Genomic DNA, 27,315 nt, shown 5'->3' on the forward strand with positions numbered 1-27,315 from the left:
TATAGATGTAGGTATTGTTTGGGGTTTCTGTGGACAAGATGAGCTCAGGATCTTCCCACTTCACTATCTTCCCTCCTCTTTTTGATTTTTTAAAATACTATTTAAAAATGTAAAACTATACTTAGATCATGAGTTGTACAAAAAGACGCAGTGGATAGATTTGGATCATGGACCATATTTTACAATGTTTTTTCTTTCCCTTAAACCAATTATAGATAATTATATCTATGTATTAGAACTGAAGTGTATAAGCCAGAATATATATTAAACTGTTGTCAAAATGATCTTACTCATTGTATAGATAAAGATACTGAGACCCAATAGTAAGCCAACCTGCCCTTACAACCTAGGTCACTGTTGATAAGTTCCATAGTAAAAGCTACATCCCAGGGACTTCCTACAATTGCAAGTCAGAGTGTAGCATGAGTTGGGTGCTGAGAACAGCAAGGCAGAAGTTGACTAGAGTCAGAACTGGTTAGTTCAGACATTTAAGTCTTGCTAAGTCCCCAAAAGGAAACCAAATATGCTGGATTCCTGCCTGAGTCACAGCAGTTGTGAGGACTTAGGAATTACACTTTCAGACTGCAAGAGTCTAAGTAGATGGCAAGATTTGCAATTTATAACTCTCTCTCCTTTAGGATCCAAACCCCTTTAGTATTTGTGTTAGTGTGCTAGGGCTGCCGTAACAAAGTACCACAGACCAGGTGATTTAAACAATAGAAACATATATCCTCACAGTTATGGAAGTTGAAAGTTTGAGATCAAGTTGTTGGCAGGTTTGGTTTTGGCAGGCCTTTCTCCTTGTCTTGTAGATGTTTGTCTTTGCCCTGCTTTACATCTTCCTTCTGTAAAATCTGTATCCTAATATCTTCTTCTTATAAGGTCATATTAGATTACAGCCTACCCTAACAACCTCATAAAAATGAGGTTAAAATTAATTTACCTGTTGAAAGGCCCTGTGTCTAGATACAGTCACATTCTGAAGGATTGGGAATTAAGACTTCAACATTGAATTTTAGGGGGACACAATTCAGCCCATAATACAATCCCAACTCTGATACTTTAGAAAAGTATCTTTTTGTAAACATGTAATTCTATAATGCTGACATCAAGCATAAGATGGTAGATCGATTAAAAAAATGAATGTGAATAACTTTATATCATCTTCTCCCTTTCAATGTTGGAAATGAGAGGGATTCAAATACTCCATGGGTCTTAGTTTTCTCATCCATAAAACAAAAACCCTGACCTGACTTACAGAAACAGAGCAGAAGTGAATAAATGTTTGCCAAGTACCTTGAGGTCCTAGAGGAAAGTAATTCCATCTGCCCAAAGCATTCAGGTTATGTATTACAGTTTCAGAATTATATTTTTAACCAAGTAATATTTCACAGGGATAACATAATCACCTAATGAAGTCCCCTTGAATGTTAATTATACAGCAGTATTGAAATGCACCAACATGATTTATTTTGTCTGAAATATCCTTTACTTTTTAGAGAACATTGTGACTATAGCACTCCATTCAAAGTCACTTTGCTCCTTCAAAAAATCCTGTGCTGCTAGAAATGTACTTAAATTAGCGCATGGTGTTTAGATTTCCATCTTACAGAAATTTCTGTGCATTTCTAACTGAATTATGAGTAGAGATAAGTGTTTCTAGGGAAAGCATTAAAAAGGCAAAATTTGTTGACATTGCTCTGCACTTCTTTAATAAAAATCCTTTATTTTTGGTGAAGCATATGTGTCTTCATTTGAAATAGATAGGGTAGATACAGATAAGGAAACTGACATTCAGAGATGTTTGGTAATTTGCCCACGGTCACAGAATTTGTAAATGTGGAGTCAAAACTAACATACAAGTTTGTCTGACTCTACTCTAATACTTTTATTATAACATTCTTTTCTCTTTCAGAATCCCTTTTACCACAAGAACTAGTAACCTGAAGTATAAAGAGTTTTGTTCAGGTACCTTGGATATTTGTTAGTTCACTTTTGTCTGCAAGTAATGAAATTTAACTCAAATTGATTTAGCTCCTTCCCAGTATGGTAGCTGGATGGCTGTCAGTAGCAATGGAACCAAATTGGGCAAAAGAGACAGATGGCTCTTTTTAGAGTAAAAGAAAACTATCTCTCAAGAGTCTAGCAAACCTTTACTTTTGTCTTATTGGTTGTAATTGGCTCACATGCCCTGAACCAATGAAGTGATGGGATTAAACTCAAACTACTCAGGTCTAGCCTTTTTGCTGAGATTAATTCCCTAATCTACATAGATGCTGCTCTGTGGAGAAGCTCTAAAGTGAAGACTGGGGAGTAAACTGAAGTTCTGCTCCCTCTGATGTTATGTGACATCAGCTTCTTAACATTTTAACATTCTCTTTCAGTATATTTGAATTTACCATAACCATATCCTATTTGCATTCTTAGCATCATCTAGTCTCCCCTGAGTCTACAGTTCCTCTAGTGGAAAGACAGCCGAGGATGGACATTCAGCTCCCTCAGCATTGTGAGTCATTCTTGGGAACCTCCACTTTGGTCTGGCCCCACAGGGATTGCAGTAGAAACTGTGTGTCTTGGCCAATAGAAGTGAGATTGTGAAGGAGAAATGGAGAGAAACTTGCAGCAGCCAGCATTTGGATCTTGGCAGGACAAGTTCCCACCTGTGCAGCCAAGCAGCAGTTCCAACCAGCAGTTTTGTTCATCTGCAGAGCCAAGATGGTGGCACAGTCTGACCAGAGAAGTTGATGGACTACAGATCTGTCTGATTCAGATCCTCAAAGAGCATTGTTGTCCCTGCAATTGGACTTGCCCGCACAGGTAGGGGAGCTGAGTGATAGCCCAGTCCATTACTGAATGTAGTTTACGGCCCCACCTGACCAAAATGGTTGGGCTGAACACCTGGAAAACATGTATCCCAGTAATATTTGAGTGGAGGGTATGGCAAGCAAAACTGATCATCTGCAAAGTGAATGGCTTTGTTCAAATGGGAACTAGTTTGATTTAAGACCACAAACAAAGTCTTGCTGGTCTTGTAGCCAGTTCTCATTCTTTGCTTGGACAGGGAAACTAATTTATAGCCCTGTCCATTGCTGAATACAGTTTTCAGAATATCTTACCAGAAAACTTAACTAGAATAGATGAGGAGCTATACAGCTCACTCAATGGCTCTGCTTACAGTGGCACTTGAACAAAGAGTGCAGCCTGTGGCTTTCTCCATCTACAGAGTAAAACCAGTGGCTCCATCTGGCCAGGGAATTTCGTGCACAGTCTGCCTGATTCAGGTTTCAAAATAATGAGTTGTGCAGGCTTAGGGCCCATCCTGATGCCCCCTCTCCCCCCCCACCCAGGGCAGAGAAACTAATTCATAGTGTCATCTACTGCTGAGTATAGAACCTAGTCCTGACCACCTAGCAAGTCTGACTAGAGGGCTCAGGCAATCAAAGAGCACATTTCTTGCTTGGGCAGGAAACCAAGACATCAGTCCCATCCAATTGTTCTCAGCTAGCAGCAATCCTGCCTAACCTCAGAGTTCAGACAGTGGTCTTGCACAAAAACATCCTGATAGCAAGATACATCTGCCCAGGGCATTAACAGCAGACATGTCCAGAAACCCAAACAACTGGCTGGTGAAAAATTGCCATAATGAACTTGTAACGTCTAGAAGAGGAAATTGCTTACACAAATGCATAGATACAAATATAAGGAATCAAGGATCAAGAAAAATCAGGTAAACGTGACATTGCCAAAGAAAACTAACAAAGTTCCAGTAACTTGACCCTAAAGAAATGAAGATTGATAAATTGTTACACAAATAATTTAGAATAGACCACTCAAAGTAGTTTAGTGAACTACAAGAACACACAGACTACTGAACAAAATTAGGAAACAATTTATGAACAAAATGAGAAATTCATTAAAAAAACACTAACATCATAAAAACACAACAAAGCATACAATTCACTGGTAATGGTAAATATATAGTCAAAGTTAGGTTCTGTAATATGGTAATGGTGGCACATAATTAACTTACAACACTAGTTTAAAAGTTAAAAAAATGTAGTAAAAATAACCATAACTTGAACAGTCTGTTATTGATTACACAATATAAAAAATATGAAAGCTGTGCCAACAATAACCTAAATTGTGAGGGGGGAGCTAAGTAAAAGTGTGGTTTGGAAATGCTACTGAAGTTAGGTTGTTAACACCTTAAAATAAGTTATCATTTTAAGCTAGTTTTTATATGCCTCATGGTAACCACAAGGAAAAAGACATAATAATCACACAAAAGAATATGATAAAGAAGTCAAAGCATACTGACCAAAAGAATCAAAACATAAAAATAAGATAGCAGAATAAGAAACATTCAACAATAAAACTACCACACATCCAGAAACAACTAACAAGATGGCCACAGTAAATCCTTACCTAATAATAATTAAGTTAAATGTAAATGGATTAAATTTTCCAGTTAAAGAAATAGAATGGCTGAAGGGGTTAAGAAAAAAGAAAAGAAAAGAAAACAAAACAAAACAAAAACAAGATCCAACAATATTCTGCCTATATGAGATTCACTTTAATCTTAAAGCACATAGGCTGAGATGAAGAGATGGAAAAGGGTATTTCAAGCAAATGTTAACCAAAATAAATGAAAAGTAATGATACTTATAACAGACAAATAAATTTTCAAATAAAAATGTAAAGAGAGGCAAAGAAGGTCATTCTATAATTACAAATCGATCAATCCATTAAGAACATACAACAATTATAACTATTTATGCCCTCAACCTTGAAGCACCTAAATATATGAAGCAAAAAGTAACAGAGCTAAAAGGAGAAATAAGCAGTAATACATAGGGAAATTTAATGCCCCATTATCAACAATGAGCAGATTATGCAGACAGAGAATCAATAAGAAAACACCAGTTTGAATACCACTATAAACCAAATGGACCCAGCAGACATATACAGAATATTCCGTCCAACAAGAGCAGAATACATTCTTCTCAAGTGTATATGGAACAATTTCTAGGATAGACCATGTTAGGCTACAAAACAAGTCTTAGCAAATTCAAGATTGAAATCATACCAAGTATCTTCTTAGACAGCAATGGTATGAAACTAGAAGCCAACAGCAAGACAAAAACTAGAAATTTTATGAACTCATGGAAATAAAAAAACACTCCCCTCAAAAAACAATGGATCAAAGATGAAATTAAAGGGGAAATAAAAAAGTATTTTAAGGCAAACAAAAATGGAAACACAATGTACCAAAACTTATGGGATGTAGTGAGAGCAGTTATCAGAGGGATGTTTATAGCAACAAATGCCCACGTTAGGAAATAAGATATCAAATAAACAACTTAACTCTATACCTTAAGGAGCTAGAAAAAGAACTAACTGAGCCCAAAGTTAGCTGAAGGAAAGTTAAAGATTAGAGCAGAAATAAATGAAATTGAACTTCTGGTTCAAGATGGCCAGGTCAGAAGACTGAACACCAAATTATACTATTAACAGAAAAACTCTTCCTGAAGAACTCTGGGCTGACTGACCAGCTACTAAACAACCAGAGAGAGATAATATGACAAAAGGGAGGCAGACATGGTAATAAAGGGAAGCCCCACCCCCAACACTAAACAACAGTGGTGAGGAATAGCACTGGGAAACTGGGAACAGATCCTTCTGTCCTTGGACACAGAAAAAAAAAGCCATTGTTTAAAAGAGAAACTCATATATAAAAAAGACAACACTAGAACTCTTCCAAGTAGTGGAGGAGCTGTGGGAGAACTCTCCATGTCAGAGGGACTGCAAAATGACATGATTTACATTTCCACCTCACCTTGAAAGCCGAGACTGGAGCGGGGTATAGACACATAATGGGTGGGCCCAATCCTCTTGTGAGCTTGCAACTTAAGCAAGCCCAGGGTCTCCAGCCCACATCAACCCTAGTTGTGCTGGGGCACAGAAAAAGAAGCCACAGCTTAAAAGGGCAGAGGAGCTGTGAAAAGCCTCTCTATCCCTCCATCTTAAAAGCCCAGTGGGGCAGTCTATGCCTAATTAGTGGATCCTGATGCAGGTCAGGCTGTCACAGAAAGCTTGCAACCTCAGCATACCCAGGGCCCACAAGCCCATACCAGCTCTAGCTACACTGGAACAAAAGATAAAGTTGCAATTTAAAAGGGTTGAGGAACTGTGAGTATATTCGCTCCTCCCCCACCTTAAAAGCCCAGAACAGAGCAGGGCCTACTTCACAGTGAGCTTTTGACCTCAGTGAACCCAGGGTTCTCCAGCCCACACCAGCCCCCCTGTGGTGCTGGGCACAGAACACAAGCCATGATTTTGTGGGGGGTTTTGTTTGTTTGTTTACATTTTTTACTTTTTTATTTTATTTATTTATTTATTTATTTTATTATTATTTTACTTAAAATTTTTGTTAATATTTATTTCTGAGAGAGAGAGAGAGAGAGAGAGAGAGAGAGTACACACACCCACATGTGCATGAGGGGGGCAGAGGCAGAGAGAGAATCCCAGGCAGGCTATGCACTGTCAGTGAGAAGCCCAATGTGAGGCTTGAATTCATGCACTGTGAGATCATGACCTTAGCTGAAATCAAAAGTCAGATGCTTAACTGACTGAGCCTACCCATGCATCCCTCTTTTTAAATTTTAATCAATAAATTGCTTTTTTAAATTTTAAGTAAACTGTATGCCACATATGGGGCTTAAACTCATGATCCTGTAATCTAGAGTTGCATGCTCTAGTGACTAAACCGGGCAGGCACCCTTTTCTTTCTTGTTTTCTTGTTTATTTTTTCTTCCCCATTTTTCTTTTTTTTTCTATTTTCTTATTATTTTTCCTTTATTCCTTCTGTAAAAAGCCACAGTTTGAAAGAGTAGCTAGCATATACAGACACAGCCTCAGCTAGCCAGCAAAAGTCACCAAGCACCTACAATCGACCAAAGTGACACCATACACAAGAACATTCCTTTAAATTTAGATGAAGCAGCCATTCTGCCTAATCCATAAAAACAAACAGGAAGCCAAGCAAAATGGGTTGACAGAAATATGTTGCAAAAGAAACAACAAGAAAAAACCTCGGAAAAAGAACTAAATGAAACAGATAAATACGATGCCTGATAAAGAATTTAAAGTAATGATCCATCACTCTGGAAAACAGAATGGCAGTTCCTCAAAAAATTAAAAATAAAACTACTTTATGACCCAGAAATTGCACTACTAGGGACTTATCCAAGGGATACAGGTGTGCTGTTTTGAAGGGGCACATCACCCAAATGTTTATAGGAGTGCTATCAATAGCCAAAGTATGGAAATACCCAAATGTCCATCAACAGATGAATGGATAAAGAAGATGTGGTATATATAGATAGTGGAGTATTACTTGGCAATCAAAAATAATGAAACCTTGCCATTTGCACCTACATGGATAGAACTAGAGGGTATTATGCTAAGTGAAATTAGAGAAAGACAATATCATATGACTTCGACTCATATCTGGAATATAAGACACAAAACAGATGAATACAAGGGAAGGGAAGAAAAAATAATATAAAAACAAGGAGGGGGATAAAATATAAGAGACTCTTAAAAACAGAGAATGAACTAAGGACTGCTGGAGGGGTTGTGGATAGGGGATGGGCTAAATGGGTAAGGACCATTAAGGAAGACACTTGTTGGGATAAGCACTGGGTGTTATACATAGGGGATGAATCACTGGAATCTACTCCTGAAAATCATTATTGTACTACATGCTAACTAATTTGGATATAAATAAATAAATAAATAAATAAATAAATAAATAAAATAAAAGGTATTAACACACACACACACACACACACACACACACCATAAAGTAATGATCTAATGACCATAAAGATAATCATCAAGCTGTGGGAAAGAATGGAAGAACTCAGTGAGATCTTAAATAAAGACAAAGAAAATATTAAAAAGAACCAATCAGAGCTGAAGAATAGAATAATTGAAATAGAAAACACACTAGAGGGAATCACTAGTAGATTAGAAGATACAGAAGGATATATCAGTAATCTGCAAGACAGGATAATAGAAAGCACACAAGTTGAAGAGCAAAAAGAGAAAAGAACTTTTTAAAAATGAGGATAGGTCATGATCTCACTGTTTGTGGGTTTCAGCCCCACATCAGGCTCTGTGCTGATGGCTCAGAGCCTGGAGTCTGCTTCAGATTTTGTGTCTCCCTCTCTCTTTGCCCTTCCCCCTCCTCCTCCCCCATTTCTCTCTCTCTGTCTCTCTCCCTCTCCCTCTCTCAAAAATAAGCATTAAAAAAGTTTAAAAAGATAAAAATGAGGGAAAATTGAGAGATAACTTGGACAACATCAAGTGAACAAATATTTGCATTATGGGGTCCTAGAAGAAGAAGAGAGAGAAAAGTGCAGTAAGCTTATTTCAAGAAATAATAACTGAAAACTTCCCTGACCTAGGGAAGGAAATAGACCTCTAAGTCCAAGAAGTACAGAGAATTCCAAACAAGATGAGCCCAAGGAGGTCCATACCGTGGCACCTAATAATTAAAATGTAAAATGTTAAAGATAAAGAGATTCAAAGAAGACATCTAGATGGCCAACCAACACATGAAAAATGCTCAACATCACTCATCATCAGGGAAATACAAATCAAAACCACAATGACATATCACCTTGCACCTGGCAGAATGGCTAATATTAACAACTCAGACACAAACAGATGTTGGCGAGGATGCAGAGAAAAAGGATCTCTTTTGCGCTGCTGGTGGGAATGCAAACTGGTGCAGCCACTCTGGAAAACAGTATGGAAGTTCCTCAAAAAATTAAAAATAGAACTACCCTACAACCCAGCAATTGCACTACTAGGTATTTATCCAAGGGATATGGGTATGCTGTTTCAAAGGGGCACATGCACCCCAATGTTTATAGCAGCACTATCAACAATATCCAAAGTATGGAAAGAGCCCAAATGTCCATCGACAGTTGAATGGATAAAGAAGATGAGGTATATATATATATATATATATATATATATATATATACATACAATGGAGTATTGCTTGGCAATCAAAAAGGATGAAATCTTGCCATTTGCAACTACATGGATGGAACTAGAGGGTATTATGTTAAGCAAAATTAGTCAGAGAAAGACAAATATCATATGACTTCATTCATATGAGGACTTTAAGACACAGAACAGATGCACACCAGGGAAGGGAAGCAAAAATAATATAAAAACAGGGAGGGGGACAAAAAACATAAGACTCTTAAATATGGAGAACAAACAGAGGGTTACTAGAGGGGTTGTGGGAGGGGGGATGGACTAAATAGGTAAGGGGCATTTAAAGAATCTGTTCCTGAAATCACTGTTGCACTATATGCTAACTAACTTGGATGTAAATTAAAAAAATAAAATTAAATAAAAAAAAAAAGATAAAGAGAGAATCTTAAAGACAGCAAGAGATTAAAAAAAAAACAAACCTACAAGTGAAAACCTATAAGACTATTAGCAGATTTCTCAGCAGAAACTTTGGAAGCCAGAAGGAAGTGGCATGACATATTCAAAGTGCTGAAAGAAAAAATCTACAATCATGAATACTCTATTTGGCAAGGTTATTATTCAGATTTGAAGGAGAGATAAAGAGTTTTAAAGACAAAGTAAAGGTAAAGGAGTTTATCACCACTAAACCAGCCTTGTAAGACATGTTAAAGGGACTTCATTAAGTGGAAAAGAAATGGCCATAATTAGACATAAGAAAAATAGAAATAAAAATATCTAAAAAAATGACAACATATACATAAAATGTGGAGAAGGAAATAAAAAAGGAAGAGGAAAACGCCAAAAAAGATTTTTCCTTTTCCTGTTTTTTTTTCTTTTGTTTTTGTTTTGTTTTGAGGAATGTGTTTGAACTTAAATGACCATCAAATTAATATTGGCTATTTACTTAGGGTGTTATATATGAATTTCATGGTATCCACAAATCCAAAACCTATGGTAGATACACAAAAAAATAAAGAGAGAGATAACCCAAAAAATCCACTATAGATTCTCATCAATCACAGAGAAAGATAGCAAGAAAAGAAAGAGGTAAAGAACTACAAAAACAATCAGAAAACAAATGTAAAATATGGAAATAAATACACACCTATCAATAATAACTTTAAATATAAATGGACTATAAGCTCCAATTAAAGGACATACAGTGGTGGAATGTATAAAAAAAAAAAAAGACCCACCTATATGCCTCCTACAGGAGATACATCTCAGACCTCTAGACACACATAGATTGAAAGTAAAGAGATGGAAGAGGTGAGTAGAAGAAAGGTAATAATAAAGATTAGAGCATAAATAAATGATGCACGGACAGACAGACACGTACAGAAAACACAATAGAAAAAAAAATCAATGAAACCAAGAGCCAGTTCTTTGAAATGATAAACAAAATTGACAAACCCTAAACCAGACTCATTAATAAAAAAAAAAGAGAGAGAGAGACAGGACTCAGATAGATAAAATCAGAAATGAGAGAGCAGTAGTAAACAACTGATACCCCATGTATTTCTATGATACCAATGAAGAAAAGCTCAGGACCAGTTGTCTTCACTAGTGAATGTTACCAAACATTAAAGGATTAATGTCAATCATTCTCAAACTCTTCCAAAAAAATTGAAGAGATGGGAATGCTTCCAAACCCATTTTTACAAGGCCTGCATTACCCTGATACCAAAGCCAGTAAAGACACTACAAGAAAAGAAAATACTAGGTGATAATAGATGCAAAAATTCTCAATAAAATATTAGGAAATCAAATTCAGCTGCACATTAAAAGGATCATTCACCATGATCCAGTGGGATTTATCTCTGGGATGCAAGGATATTTCATCATATATAAATCAATGTGATACATCACATTAACAAAACGAAAGAAAAAAATCGTATAATCACTTCAATAGATGCAGGAACAGCATTTGACAAAATTAACAATAGTTCATGGTACAAACTCTTAACAAATTAGATATAGCAGGAACAGACATCAATATAATAAGAGATATATGTGATAGGCCCACAGCTAACGTCATCCTCAAGAATGAAAGGTTGAAAGACTTTCCTGTAAGATCAGGTATAAGACAAGGGTGTATGTGCTTACATTCCTATTCAACATAGTACTAGAAGTCCTAGTGAGAGCAATCAGGTGAGAAAAAAATCAAAAGTATCAGAATTGGAAAGGCAGAAATAAAATTATTTTCATTTGCAGATGACATGATTTTATATCTAGACAATCTTAACGAGTCTACCAAAAATTTGTTAAATATAATGAACAAATTTAGTAAAGTTGCATGAAACAAAATTATCATAATATCAGTAGCATTTCTATACCTTATAACAAATTATCAAAAAAAAGAAATACAGAAACAATCCCAGAGCAGGAGAAAGGCAGATGGTGGCAGAGTCTGAGGACCCTAGGTTCATCCTGTCCCTTGAACATAACTAGATAACTATCAAATCATCCTAAATACCCCAGAAATCGACCAGAAGACTGACAGAAAAAACTCCACAACTCAAGGGAGAGAAGAGGCCACATTGAAGAAGGAGGGAGCTGTGGTAGCAGAGAAGGATGAGAGAGAGAGAGAGAAAGAGAGAGAGAGAGAGAGAGAGAGAGAGAGAGAGAGAGAAGCACAAAGGGGAGTCCACAAGGAGAAAGTTTCCCCAAAGCCATTGACTTGGAAAATGAGAGGGGCTGAACTTCCCGAGTTCTTACAACCAGTGGGTTTAAAGCCTGGAGTTTTGGTTTTTTTTTTTTTAATTTTTTTTTTCAACGTTTATTTATTTTTGGGACAGAGAGAGACAGAGCATGAACGGGGGAGGGGCAGAGAGAGAGGGAGACACAGAATCGGAAACAGGCTCCAGGCTCTGAGCCATCAGCCCAGAGCCTGACGCGGGGCTCGAACTCACGGACCGTGAAATCGTGACCTGGCTGAAGTCGGACGCTTAACCGACTGCGCCACCCAGGCGCCCCAAAGCCTGGAGTTTTAAAGGTCAGGGGGCTTGCCTGGGATAGAGTCCATAGGGCATTGCTCCAGAAGAGAAAATGGGTAAACAACCAAGGGACAGTGTGGAATCAGCTATATGAAAAATGCCTGGAGCACACAGTGGGAAGAATATTTGCTATTCTAAGAGTACTTCCTTGGGAGGCAGTGTTCACAGAGATACCTCTCCAGGAACAAAGGAGATGGCTGTTGTCATTCCCCTTCTGCGCCCCTCAGCATAAATACAGAGCTACCTGAGGGATGCAGGTCAACACATACACTGGGTGGCTGACTTGCTTCCACTAAGCCCCACTCCCTATGCTCTGGCAGGACTGACCTCTTAGTCAAGCTTGCTTCAGTCCCAGAGTTGGGCTTCTCCCGCAGAAGACCATCACAAACCCCTGTCCACACCGCATCTTTTGATAGGCATTCCCTCAGTTCTGGTGGAGTTGTTGTGAGGTCTCATTTCACAAGGAGACAAGAACACACCTAGTTAAAAGTTGCCATATTCAGGCCAGGAACCAAACATTGCCCATAGCATGGAAAGAGAACCTCTGAAGATGAATGGTTTTAAGGACAGAGCAGTCAAAACACAACAGGACAGTGCACTCAGTATACATTGTATGTATGTATACAATGTATACATGGAAACATTTCCTGAAGCACCAGGCCCTGGGCATTACATTGGCTCTTCTTCATAAGGCCATTACTTTCAGGAGCAGGAGATATACCCAGCTTATCTAACCCAGAGAAGGCAGAGACCTAGACAAAATGCCAAGATGGAGGAATTTATAATAAATTAAAGAACAAGGTAAGCCATGGCCAGAGATCTAAGTGAAAGAGGTTAAGTAACACAAAGAATTTAAAGCCAAAATCATAAGGGCACTCACTGGGCTGGAGAAAAGAATAGAAGATATAATAGAGACCCTTACCACAGAGATAAAAGAGCAATCAGAGATGAAAAATGGAAACAATGAGATTGGGAACATGCTTGATGTAATGAACAGCAGGCTAGAAGAAGCAGAGGAACACATTAGTGACCTAGAATGCAAAATAATGGAAAATAATGAAGCTAAACAGAAGAGAAAGAAGAACTATTCGACACAAGAATAGACTTAGGGAACTCAGTGACTCCATCAAAGGTAAAACATTAGAATTATAAGAGTCCAAGAAGAAGAAGAGAGCACAGAAGGGGCAGAAATTTTATTTCAAAAAATAAGAGCAGAAAACTCCCTAATCTGGGAAAGGGAACAGACACCCAGATCCAGGAGGCACAGAGATCTCCCATGAAAATCAACAAAAACAGGCCAACATCAAGACACACCGTAATTAAATTTGTAAAATATAGTAATAAAGAAAAAAAATCTTAAAGGCAGCCAGACAAAAGTGGTCCTTAACTTACATAAGTTACCCCATAAGGCTGGTTGGAGATTGCTCAACGGAAACTTGGTAAGCCAGAAGGGAGTGGCATGATACAGTCAAAGTGCTGAATGGAAAAAAGCTGTAGCCAAGAATACCATATCCAGCAAGTCTATGATTCAGAATAGAAGGAGAGATAAAGAGTTTCCCATACAAACAAAAACTAAAGGAATTTGTGACCACTAAACCAGCCCTACAAGAAATATTAAAGAGGATACTTTGAGTGCAAATGAGAGACCAAAAGTAACAAAGAAATGATCAATGAAAATCTCCAGAAATAATGACAAAAACAAGCAATAAGATGGCAATAAATCATATCTATCAATAATTACTTTGAATGTAAGTAGATTAAATGTTCCAATCACAAGACCTAGGGTCAGAATGAATAAAAAAACCAGGACTGATTTATATGCTATCTACAAGAGACTCATTTTAGACCTAAAGTCACTTGCACATTGAAAGTGAGAGGTTGGAGAAATGTTTATCATGCAATGTATGTCAAAAGAAAGCTGGAATGGCAATACTTACACCGGACAAACTACACTTTAAAACAAAGACTGTAAAAAGACACAAAGAAGGGTATTATATAATCGTAAAGGGAAAACCCAAAAGAAGATATAACAATTGTAAGTATTTATGCTCCCAACACAGAGACACTCAAATGTATACACAATTAATAATAAACATAAAGGAGCTAATTGATAATAACACAATAATAGTAGGAGACTTTAACACCCCACTACATCAATGGACAGATAATCTAAACAGAAAAGTAACAAAGAAACAACAGCTTTAAATGACACACTGGACCAGATAAAGTTAACAGATATATTCAGAACATTCCATCCTAAAATAGCAGGATATACATTCCTTTCTAGTGCACATGGAACATGCTCCAGAATAGATCACATATTAGGTCACAAAACAGCCCATAAAAAATATAAAAAGATTAAAATCATACCAAGTGACTTTTCTGATGACAATGCTATGAAACCAGAAGTCTGCCGCAAGAAAAAATTTGGAAAGACCACAAACACATGGACGTTGAACAACATGCTACTAAACAATAAATGGATCAACCAAAAAATGGAAAAAAAAATACATGGGAACAAATGAAAATGAAAATAAAATGGTCCAAAACCTTTGGGATGCAGCAATAGTGGTCCTAAAAGGAAAGTATATAGCACTACAGGTCTGCTTCAAGAAGTAAGAAGAATCTCAAATGAACAACCTAACCTTACACCTAAAGGAGCTAGAAAAAGAACAAACAAAGCCTAAATCCAGCAGAATGAAGAAAATAGTAAAGATTAAAGCAGAAATAAATGATATAGAAGTTAAAAAAAAACCCATAGAACAGATCAATGAAACCCGGAGCTGGTTCTTGGAAAAATTAATTGATTTATCAAAAAGATAATTTGAGAGGACCCAAATACATAAAATCACAAATAAGAAGAGAAATGACAATCAACACCACAGAAACACAATTATAAGAGAATATTATGAAAGATTATATGCCAACAAATTGGACAATCTGGAAGAAGTGGACAAATTCCAGAAATGTATAAGGTACCAAAACAGAAACAAGAAGAAGTAGAAAACTTGAACAGACCAATAGCCAGCAAATAATTGAATCAATAATTAAAAAAAACTCTCAGTAATAATAATAATAATAATAATAATAATAATAATAAAAAGCCCAGAACCAGATTAGCCAGCCTCATAGGCTAATTCTACCGTACATTAAAATTTTTTTTTAATGTTTATTTATTTTGGGGAGACAGAGAGACAGAGTGCAAGGGGGGAAGGCCAGAGTGAGAGGAAGACACAGAATCTGAAGCAGGCTCCAGGCTCTGAGCTGTCAGCACAGAGCCCGACATGGGGCTCAAAACCACGAAGCGCAGGATCATGACCTGGGCTGAAGTTAGATGCTTAACCGACTGAGCTACCCAGGCGCCCCGAATTCTACCATACATTTAAAGAAGAGTTCATACCTATTCTCCTCAAACTATTCCAAAAAATAAAAGAAATGGAAGAAATACTTCCAAATTCATTTTAAGAGGCCAGAATTACCCAGATGACAAAACCATACAAAGTCTCCACTAAAAAAGAGAACTAGAGGCCAATATACCTGATGAACACAGATGCAAAAAATCTCAATAAAATACTAGCTCACTGAATCCAACAATACATTAAAAAGTCATTCACCACAATTAAGTGGGATTTATTCCTGTGTTGCAAGGGTAGTTCAATATTTGCAAATCAATCCACATGATACACCATATTAGTAAGAGAAAGGGTTAGAACCACAGGATAATTGCAATAGATGCAGAAAAGGCATTTGACAAAGTACAACATCCATTCATGACAAAAACCCTCAACAAAGTAGGTTTAGAGGGAACAAACCTGAACATAATGAAGACCATATATAAAAAAACACACAGCTAATATCCTCCTCAATGGGGAAAACTGAGAGCTTTTCCTCTATGGTCAGGAACAAGACAGGGATGTCCACTTTCACCACTGTAATTTAACATAGTACTGGAAGTCCTAGACAGCAATCAGAAAACAAAAAGAAATAAAAGGCATCAAAATTGGCAAGAAAGAAGTGAAACTTTCACTGTTTGCAGATGACATGATACTCTATATAGAAAAACCAAAATACTCCACCAAAAAAAATGGCTAGAACTATAAATGAATTCAGTAAAGTCTCAGGATATAAAATCAATGTACAGAAATCTGTTGCATTTCTATACACTATTAATGAATCAACAGAAAGAAAGTAAGGAATCAATCCCATTTACAACTGCACCAAAAACAATAAGATGCCTAGGAATAAACTTATCAAAGAGGTGAAAGACCTGCACTCTGAAAACTATAAAATACTGATGACAAAAACTGAAGATGACACAAAGAAATGGAAAAACATTTCATGCTCACGAATTGGAAGAACAAATATTGTTAAAATGTGCATATTAAACAAAGCAATCTGCACATTTAATTCAATCCCTATCATAATGCCAACAGCATTTTTCCCAGAGCTAGAACAAACAATCCTAAAATTTGTATGGAACTATAAAAGGCCCGAATAGCCAAAGCAATCTTGAAAAACAAAAGCAAACCTGGAAGCATCACAATTCTGGACTTCAAGTTATATTACAAAGTTGTAGTGATCAAAAGAGTATAGTACTGGCACGAAAATGCACACATAGATCAATGGAACAGAAGAGAAAACCCAGAAATGAGCCTATAACTATATGGTCAATTAACCCTTGACAAAGCAGGAAAATATCCAATGGGAAAAAGACAGTCTCTTCAATAAATGATGTGAGGAAAACTGAACAGCTAAATGTAAAACTAAACCACTTTCTTATATCAAACACAAAAATAAATTCAAAATGGATTAAAGACCTGTGAGATCTGAAACCATAAGAATCCTAGAGGAGTCCAGGGCACCTGGGTGGCTCAGTCATTTGGGCGTCTGACCAGCTCAGGTCATGATCTTGCAGTTCACAAGTTCAAGCCCTGCATTGGGCTCTGTGCTGACAGCTCAGAGTCTGGAGCCTGCTTCAGATTCTGTGTCTCCCTCTCTCTCTGTCCCTCCCCTGCTTGCACTCTGTCTCTCTCTATTGGAAATAAATAAACATAAAAAATTTTTAATCCTAAAGGAGAACACAGGCAGTAACATTTTTGACGTCACAGGCAGTGAAAGGGGAACCCTCTTGTTGGTGATAATGTAAATTGGTGCAGCTGCTCTGGAAAATAGTATGGAGTTTCCTCAAAAATTACAAATAGAGCTATCCTATGACCAGCAATTGCACTACTTGATATTTACCCAAAGAATACGAAAATACTAATAACCCAGTGAAGAAATGGGCAGAAAACATGAATAGACACTTCTCTAAAGAAGACATCCAGATGGCCAACAGGCACATGAAAAGATGTTCAGCGTCGCTCCTTATCAGGGAAATACAAATCAAAACCACACTCAGGTATCACCTCACGCCAGTCAGAGTGGCCAAAATGAACAAATCAGGAGACTATAGATGCTGGAGAGGATGTGGAGAAACGGGAACCCTCTTGCACTGTTGGTGGGAATGCAAATTGGTGCAGCCGCTCTGGAAAACAGTGTGGAGGTTCCTCAGAAAATTAAAAATAGACCTACCCTATGACCCAGCAATAGCACTGCTAGGAATTTACCCAAGGGATACAGGAGTACTGATGCATAGGGGCACTTGTACCCCAATGTTCATAGCAGCACTCTCAACAATAGCCAAAGTATGGAAAGAGCCTAAATGTCCATCAACTGATGAATGGATAAAGAAATTGTGGTTTATATACACAATGGAATACTACGTAGCGATGAGAAAAAATGAAATATGGCCTTTTGTAGCAACGTGGATGGAACTGGAGAGTGTAATGCTAAGTGAAATAAGCCATACAGAGAAAGACAGATACCATATGGTTTCACTCTTATGTGGATCCTGAGAAACTCAACAGAAACCCATGGGGGAGGGGAAGGAAAAAAGAAAAAAAAAAAAAAAAGAGGTTAGAGTGGGAGAGAGCCAAAGCATAAGAGACTGTTAAAAACTGAGAACAAACTGAGGGTTGATGGGGGGTGGGAGGGAGGGGAGGGTGGGTGATGGGTATTGAGGAGGGCACCTTTTGGGATGAGCACTGGGTGTTGTATGGAAACCAATTTGTCAATAAATTTCATATATATATATATATATATATATAAAAGAATACGAAAATACTAATTCAAAAAGTATATGGACCCCTATGTTTATTGTGGCATTATCTACAATAGCCATATTTTGTAATGAAGCCAAGTACATTGACTGATGAATGCATATGGAAGATGTGGTATCTATCTATATCATCTGTCTATATCTATGTCATCTATATCTATATCTATATCTATATCTATATCTACATCATACCTATATCATCTATAACTATCTATATGGCAAGAAATGGCAAGAAAACTTGCCATTTGCAATGATATGGATGTATGTAGAGAGTATGATGCTAAGCAAAATCAGTCAGTCAGAGAAAGACAAATACCATGTGATTTTACTCATATGTAGAATTTAAGAAACAAAACAGACAAGCAAAGGGAAAAAGAGAAGGAGAGAGAGAGGCAAACCAAGAAACAGAATCTTAATTATAGAGAACAAACTGATGGTTACCAGAGTTGAGGTGGATAGGAGGGTGGGTGAAATCGATGAATGGGATTAAGGAGGGCACTTGTGATGAGCACTGGGTGTTTTATGCAAGGGTTGAATCACTATACTGTATAACTGAAACTAATATTGCCCTGTGTGTTAACTAACTGGAATTTAAATAAAAACTTGAGAAAAGAAGAAACAATCCCATTTATAATAGCATCAAAAACAATTAAAAAATACTTAGGTGTAAATTTAACCAGGGAGGTGAAAGGTTTCTACTTTGGAAACTACAAGACATTGATGCTAAACACTGAAACCACAAATAAATGGAATGGTATCTTATGCTCATGATTTGGAAGAATTAGTATTGTTAAAATATCAATACTACCAAAAGCTATATATAGATTCCATGTAATTCCTATATGATTCCAATGGGAATTTTTAAAGAGGTAGAAAAAAAAGATCTTAAAATTTATATGGAACCACAAGAGACCCCAAATAGTCAAAGCAATCCTGAGAAAGAACAAAACAAGAGGCATCACACTTTTTGATCTCAAGCTTACTATAGAATTATAGTAAGCAAAACATTATGTAAGTGGCATTAAAAGTAGTCACACAGATCAATACAGAAACTCAAGAATATGCCACTAATATTTGATAAAGAAGCTAAGAATATTCAATGGAGAAAAGACATTCTTTGCAAAAAATGTGCTGGAAAAACGATATCCACATGTAAAAGAGTTAAACTATATCTTTATCTTATTCCACTCACAAAACTTAACTCAAAAATCCAATGAAGACTTAAATCTAAGTCTCAAAACCATAAAACTCCTAGAAGAAAACAGGAAATAAGCACCTTGACATGTGTCTTGTCAACATGACACTTAAAACACAGCAACAAAATAAAAAATAAACAAATGAGACTCTATCAAACTAAGAAGTTTCTGCATTGCAAAAGAATCAATCAACATAATTAAAAGACAACTTATGGAATATGAAAAAATATTTACATATCATATATACAATAAAGGGTTAATATCCAAACTATATAGGGAACTCAGACACCTCAATAGCAAAAAACAATTAATGCAATTTAAAAATTGGCAAAGTACCTGAACACACATTTGTCTGAAGAAGATATAAAAATGGCTAATAGGTACATGAAAAAATGCTCAACATTACTAATAATTAGGCAAGTGCAATGAAAACCACAATGAAGTATAACTTCACACCTGTCAGAATAGCATCAAAAAGACAGATTTAAAATGCTAACAAGAATGTGGAGAAAATGAAACCATCGTATGTTTGGTGAGATGTAAATTGGTACAGCCACTATTGAGAATGGTATAAATATTCCTCAGAAAATTAAAAGTATAACTACCACATGATTAGCAATATTGTTTTTGGGACTATCTCCAAAGGAAATGAAATTGCTATGGTGAAGAGATATTTGCACCCCATTTTCATACCAGTATTATTTACAACAGTCAAGATATGAAAACATTAGTGTCCATTAATGGTTGAATGAATAAAGAAGTTGTGGCATACACATACAATGGAGTATTATTCAGCCATAAAAAAACAGGGAAATCCTGCCATTTATGACAACATGGATAGACCTTGAGTCAGGCAGAGTAAGAAATATTGTATGATCTCACTTATATAGAATCTTTAAAAAATTCATAGAGGGGCGTCTTGTTGGCTCAATCAGTTAAGCATTCAACTTTGGCTCAGGTCACGACCTCACAGTTTGTGGGTTGGAGCCCCGCATTGAGCTCTGTGCTGACAGCTCAAAGCCTGGAGCCGGCTTCAGATTCTGTGTCTCCCTCTCTTTCTGCCTCTCCCCTGCTCACTCTCTCTCTCTCTCTCAAAAATAAATAGATGTTAAAAAAATTTAATTAAAAAAAACTCATAGAAAAAGAAATCAGATTTGTGGTTATCAGAGGCAGGTGTTTGGGGAACAGGAATTGGATAAAGGTAGTCGAAAGGTACAAAATTCCATTTATAAAATAAATAAGTGCTGGGGATAGAATATACAACACAATGACTATAATCAACACTGCTGTATGATATATATGAAAGTTGTTAAGAGAGCAAATCCTAAGAATTCTCATCACAAGGAAAAATATTTTTCTTTTTTTTGTATCTATCGAGACAATGGATGTTAACTATACTCATTGTGGTAATCATCTCATGATATATATAAGTCAAGTCATTATGATATTCACCTTAAACTTATATAGTGCTGTCAATTACATCTCAATAAATCTAGGGAAACAATAAAGGGAAAAAAAGTTTTTTATCCAAGATCTTTCAGCTAAGAGGAAGTAGAGATAAGACTATACTAAAATCTTTTATTTTTTTCTATGATGTGATAATGCCTTTTTTAGAGGAGGAAATTGTCCTCTGGGCTATCATGGTTGAAAGGTATGGAATGGAGCAAATGTCACAGAAACATGAAATCAAAGAATGGTATAATTGAAAAACTGGTCATGTAGTCCTGTGATTCTTACACTCTTCCCTTGGGAGTCTCGCACGGCTTTTAGGCACCCTCAGTGACTGGTGAGAATGAGCTGGGGAGCCTTCAAGATTTCCCATCAGTTGGGGAAGGTCTACCCTCATCTCTTACATCTGGAACTTTCATAAAATATTCTTTTAGACATAGTATGCTTCAGCTTAAAATAAAAAAAAACACTGCTAAAACAAGCAAAAGAAAAACAGAATGAAAAAAAAATTCCTGTTCTATTCCAAACTTCAGACTAGGTAAATAATTTGCCGCAAATCACACAGCTCATAGAAGCATAGAAGCAGCAAGGCCATAACCCAGTTCTCCCAAGTCCCATCCCAGGGCTCTTTCTACCCCCATGATAAATGCTACCTTTCTGAAGAAAAAAGTCATTTAAAAGCCCATTACAGAAATGACAAACTGGGAGCCAGAAACAAAATCTTAAGAAAAAAAGTAGGCCAAGTGCTGTATTGAGGTCTGAGAAGGCCATTTTAGCCTACTCAGGCACCGATTCAATTTTTCATTTTGGCATGATTTGAGCTTTCTTCTTTTTCATGTTCAGGTACAACTCTTTTTCAGGAAACTAACTATGGACAATTATCTACTTGGGGAAATAAATGAGACTCTTTTTAATGGTGCTTCTTGCCCTGCAATACAGAAAGATAAATCAGAATTTGTCCCCAAAACAATTTAATGAAGACATTAAAAATATGTTTTAATATTCACACACAGCTATGTGTAAATGAAAAATAAAACATGTATATGATAAGCACAGGAAATATAAATGATCAAAATTTTAGTAACAAATATAATTTAATAAAACACTTAATTTACCAGATTACTCAGGTAATGGAATGGGGACATGAATGAAATTTTCTAGTGAACTGAAACAACCAAAAATTGATTATTTTAGCCCTTACAAATTTTTATGTAATTTTTCTCTCTCTGAAAAAAATAGCTATAATACTCTTAATGAAGGTTATTTGATAATTTAGAATATTACAGTGCTTTTGGATAATCATTTTGAATATGAATTTTCATTGAGTTCTATAAGGTAAAGATAACTGGATTTAGTAGGCTTACTCCCAAAGGCTTATTTTAAAAATTCCTAAAGTTTTTCTCTTTAAAAATTTCAATTACTTCTATACCTAGCCAAAACAAATGAACTGCTACTTTAAAAGCCTGCGCACTGTAAACAACTACAAAACTGGACAAAATGGGTTGAACGATGGTTTTCAGAAATTGGATAACAGGCAGATCAGGCCTGTGGCAATTAAGGAAAGGAAAACAGAAAAAAAAAAAAAGATAAGAAAAGGAAAACAGATGTGGTTATCACTACAACTGTCCTAGGTTTGCTGAAGCAGCTGGAATTTGTGGAGCATCACAGAGGAAAGGAGAGAGCTATCTAGAGTAAGAGGCTCCAGAAATCAGCCTGGGAGTCCACTGTGTCTTTGCTGGGCTGCTAAACTACATGTGCATATAATACGATTCTACTAGAACAATCAAAGAACTACAGGCTATATAAGACAAATAATTTTCAGACCTCAAAAAGGGCTACAAAATATTCAAGCTCTGACTAGTTTAGTAGACAGATCTCTTTGAACACCTAAAACATTCAGTAGGCAACCAGAATGACCAGTCCTTAATAGTAGGGCTAAACTAGACCTATAGTAAAAGTCGCCCTAGACCTGCCCTAACAACACTGAAAAACAGTGTCAAAAGGATCTAACTGATCTATGTCACTGAGATTATCTATTAAACACTCTTAATCCCAACTCATTAAAAAAAGGGGAAAAACATGCAACAAAATAACATTTTTTTATGTCTAGCATCTAATCGAAACTTATCTACCATATAAACAGACAAACATATGACCCATGGCTAGAATAAAACTCAGTGAAATGAAACAGATCCAGAATTGACAAAGATAATGCAATTAGAAAACTAGGACTTTAAAATGGGTCTTTTTAAATATGCTCATAGATTTAAAGAGAAATATTAACATAATGAGAGAAATGAAAGATTTTTAAAAAGGAAATTATAGAGATTAAAAAAAATTTGTCTTGAATTCAGGGAGGATGGTGGAGCAAGAAGGATGCTGATTTCACCGCTTCCCACAAACACACCCAGAGAACAGCTACAAATATACAACTAACCCTGGAAATGACTGCAGACTGGCAGAACAGACCTTCCACAGCTAATCATAGAGACAAGGGCACATTGAAAAGGGTAGGAGAGATGGAGACACAATTGGGAACCAACCCCCCAGTGAGATGAGCCACAAATGATAGGGACGATCACACAAGGCACTCCTAACACAGGGGACCCACACTGGGAACATGAGTCCCCACAACATCTGGCTTTGAAAACCAGAGGGGCTTAATTTCACGAACTTTTAAAATGAGACAGGCTTAACTCAGGGTACTTTAAAAATCAGTGAGCTTAATTCCCAGAAACCGGGAGGTCAATAGGAAACTCAGAGTAATAAATAATTTGACCTAAGATACAACACAGAAACAACAGTTTGCAATGCACCTGGGGTATGCATGAAGATTGACTAATCTCAGAACATGGGCTGGAGGGGCAGGGATCTTTAGATTTCTCTAGGAACAAAAGTGCTGGTTAGTCGCATTTTTCTTTCCCTCACCCAGCCTAGATGACCGGAGGCTTATGGGAGCCAGTGCTCACACTCAGTATCTATATTGCTAGCACCATATACTCTGCCTTGCAGGCCTTCCCTATCCAACCTTCCCACCTTAGTTGGCATTGCTCCAATACAGCTGCTGCCCTGCCACACCCTTCAGAATGCCCCAGCAGGGATTGGAGCCACTCCAAAGTGATGCCTGCCCTGGGGAAGAGGGGAGAAATAACCACACGCACTAGTCCACTCACAGTTTCTGTATTCAGGCCACTTAGCAGGTTCTGTAAGGAGAAAGCCTTGCCTTTGGTGTGCCTGCAGCCATTGCAGAAAGGGAATTGTAGTCAGCAAGGCTGAGTTCTGGCCCATGCCACCAAAAAACCCATGGCAGCCACAGCCAGACCTCTCAACAGCACAGGGAGCAAACCCTGCCCAGTGCATCCATAGTAGGCAAATCGGGTCACAGCAGCCAACTGGGATGAAAAAAATTGCAGCTTAGCCAAAACAGGAGGGCACATATAGCACAGGAGACATCCCTGGAGTGCTTGGGTTTGGTGACCAGGGGGGCTTGTGCTAGAGGGGTCACAGAAACTGTTCTACACAGGGCCACTGCTTTCAAAACCAGAAGACATAGGAGAATAACTGAAATAAAAAATATGTTAGAGGAAATCAACAACAGTTTAGAGGATGTAGGAGAACAAATAAACAATCCGGAACACAGTGTATTAGAAAGCAACCGAACTGAATAGCAAAAAGAAAAAAGAATAATAAAACATGAGATTAAGTTAAGAGAACTCAGTAACATCATTAAGCATAACAACATTTGTATTATAGGGAACCACAAAGAGAAGAGAGAATGAAGGGGGCAGGAAATTTATTTAAAGAAATAATGGTGGAAAACTTCCCTAAACTTAGGGAAGGAAACCAACATCCAGGTCCAGGAAGCACAGAGAACCCTTAATGGCATGAACCCTAGGAGGTCCACACCAAGACACATAATATTTAAAAATGGCACAAAGTACTTTAAAAGAAGCAAGAGAAAAGAAAACAGCTACATACAAGGTAAACCCCACAAGAATATCAGCAAATTTTTCAGTGGGAACTTTTCAGGCTACAAGGAAGTGGCATGATGTATCCAAAGTGCTAAAAAAACAAACCAGAACAAAAAACCCTTATAATCAAGAATACTTTACCCAGGAAGATTATTATTCAGAATAGAAGGGTAGAGTTTCCCAGCCAACAAAAGTTAAATGAGTTTATCACCACTTAAACCAGCATTACAAGAAATGTTAAAAGGAAGTTCTTTAAGTGAAAAGAAAAGAGAGAAGAAAACTATGAAAGAAAAAATTCCACAGATAAAAAAAAATATATAGTTAAGGTAGTAGATTAATCACTTATAAAGCCAGTATGGAGGTTAAAACTCAAAAGTAGTAAGTCAATTATATCTACAAAGAAATTAGGCAGTGTACACAAAATAAAAAGATATAAAATATGGAATCATATATATAAAATATGTGTTTGGGGGAATAATTTAGTACTTTTAGAATGTGTTCAAACTTAAGCAACCAACAACTTAATATAGACTGCTATCCACATAAGATGTTAGGTATGAACCCAATTTACACAAAAACCTATAATATATACACAGAAGTTAAAGAGAAAGGAATCCAAGCATAACACAAAAGAAAGCCATCAAACCACAAGGGAAGAGATCAAGAGAAGAAAACAGGAACAGAAAAGAACTACTATAATCAGAAAACGACAAAATGGCAATAAGTAGAAGTATATCAATAATTGCTTTAAATGCAAATGGATTAAATGCTACAATCAAAACATAAGGTAATTAAATGGATATAAAAACAAGATCCATATATATCCTGCCTATAAGAAACTTGCTTCAGACCTAAAGACGTACAGACTGAAAGTTAAGGGATGGGAAAACATATATTATGCAAACAGAAGTGAAAAAAAGCCAGGGTATCAATGGTTATATCAAACAAAATAGACAAAATAATGACTGTAGCAATGCTCATAAAGAAAAAAAGACTTTAAAACAAGGGCTGCAACAAGATTCAAAGAAGGCCACTTTGTAATGATAAAGGGATTGATCCAATAAGAAGATTAATAATTGTAAATGTCTATGCATGGAACCTAGGAGCACCTATATACATGAACAAATATTAGCAGTCATAAAGGGAGAAATGGAAACTAATACAATAATAGAAGAGGACTTTAACACCACACTTGCATAACTGGATAAATAATCCAGAGAGAAAAATCAACAAGGAAACAGTGGCTTTGAATGACACATTAGACCAGATGAATCTAACATTTCATCCCCAAACAGAAGAATACACATTCTTTTCAAGTGCAGATGGAATATTCTCCAAGATATATCACATATTAGTCCACCAAACAAGTCTTAATAAATATAAGAATTGAAATCATGACACAGGAAGTTCATAGTGATACAGGCCTATATTAAGAAACAAGAAAAATCTTAAACAATCTAACCTTACAAGTAAAGGAAAATGAAGAACAATCAAAGCTCACCACTAGTAGATAAAAAGGAAATAAGTTAGGGCAGAAATAAATGAAATAGAGACTAAAAAAGACAACAGAAAACATTATTGAAACCAAGAGCTGGTTCTTTGTAAAGAAAACAAAATTGAAAAGCTTTTATCCAGATTCATTAAGAAAAAGAGAACCCAAATAAATGAAATAAAAAATGAAGAGGAGAAATAACAACTGGCACCACAGACATATAAAGAATTATAAGAGAATATTCTAATAATTATGTCAACAAACAGAAGAAAAAGATAAATTCCTAGAAACATACAATCTCCCAAAACAGAATCAGGAAGAAATAGAAAATTTCAACAGAGCAATTACTAGTAATGAAATTGAATCAGTAATCAAAATTTCCCAGAAAACAAAATTTCAGGACCAGATGGTTTTATAGGCAGATTCTACCAAGCTTTTAAAAAAGTTAATAACTTATCCAACTTTCTAAACTTTCTATAAAAAAAGAGTTAATAACTACTCTTCCCAAAAAAATAGAAGAGAAAGGAAAACTTCCAAATTCATTCTACAAAGCAAGCTTTACACTGATACCAAAACTAGACAAATACACTATGTAAAAAGAAAACTACAGGGCAATATCTGTGACACAGTTGCAAAATTCTCAACAAAATATTATCAAACTGAATTTAAGAATACATTTAAAAAAGTCATTCACAACAATGAAGTACAATTTATTCCAAGGATGCAAGAGTGGTTCAGTATCCACAAATCAATCAATATGATACATCACATAAAGGAGAAGAAAGATCATAATCTTAAAAGATGCAGAAAAATCACCTGACAAAATATAACATTCATTCATGAAATAAACTCTCAACAAAGTCAGTTTAGAGGAAAAAAAACTCAACATAATAAAAGCTACATATGAAAATCTTACCGCTAATATCATACTCAATGGTGATATACTGAAAGCTCTTCCTCTAAAATCAGGAACAATACAAGCAAGTCCACCCACCACTTC

The sequence above is a fragment of the Lynx canadensis genome, chromosome C1, assembly GCF_007474595.2.
Source record: "Lynx canadensis isolate LIC74 chromosome C1, mLynCan4.pri.v2, whole genome shotgun sequence".
NCBI lineage: Eukaryota > Metazoa > Chordata > Mammalia > Carnivora > Felidae > Lynx > Lynx canadensis.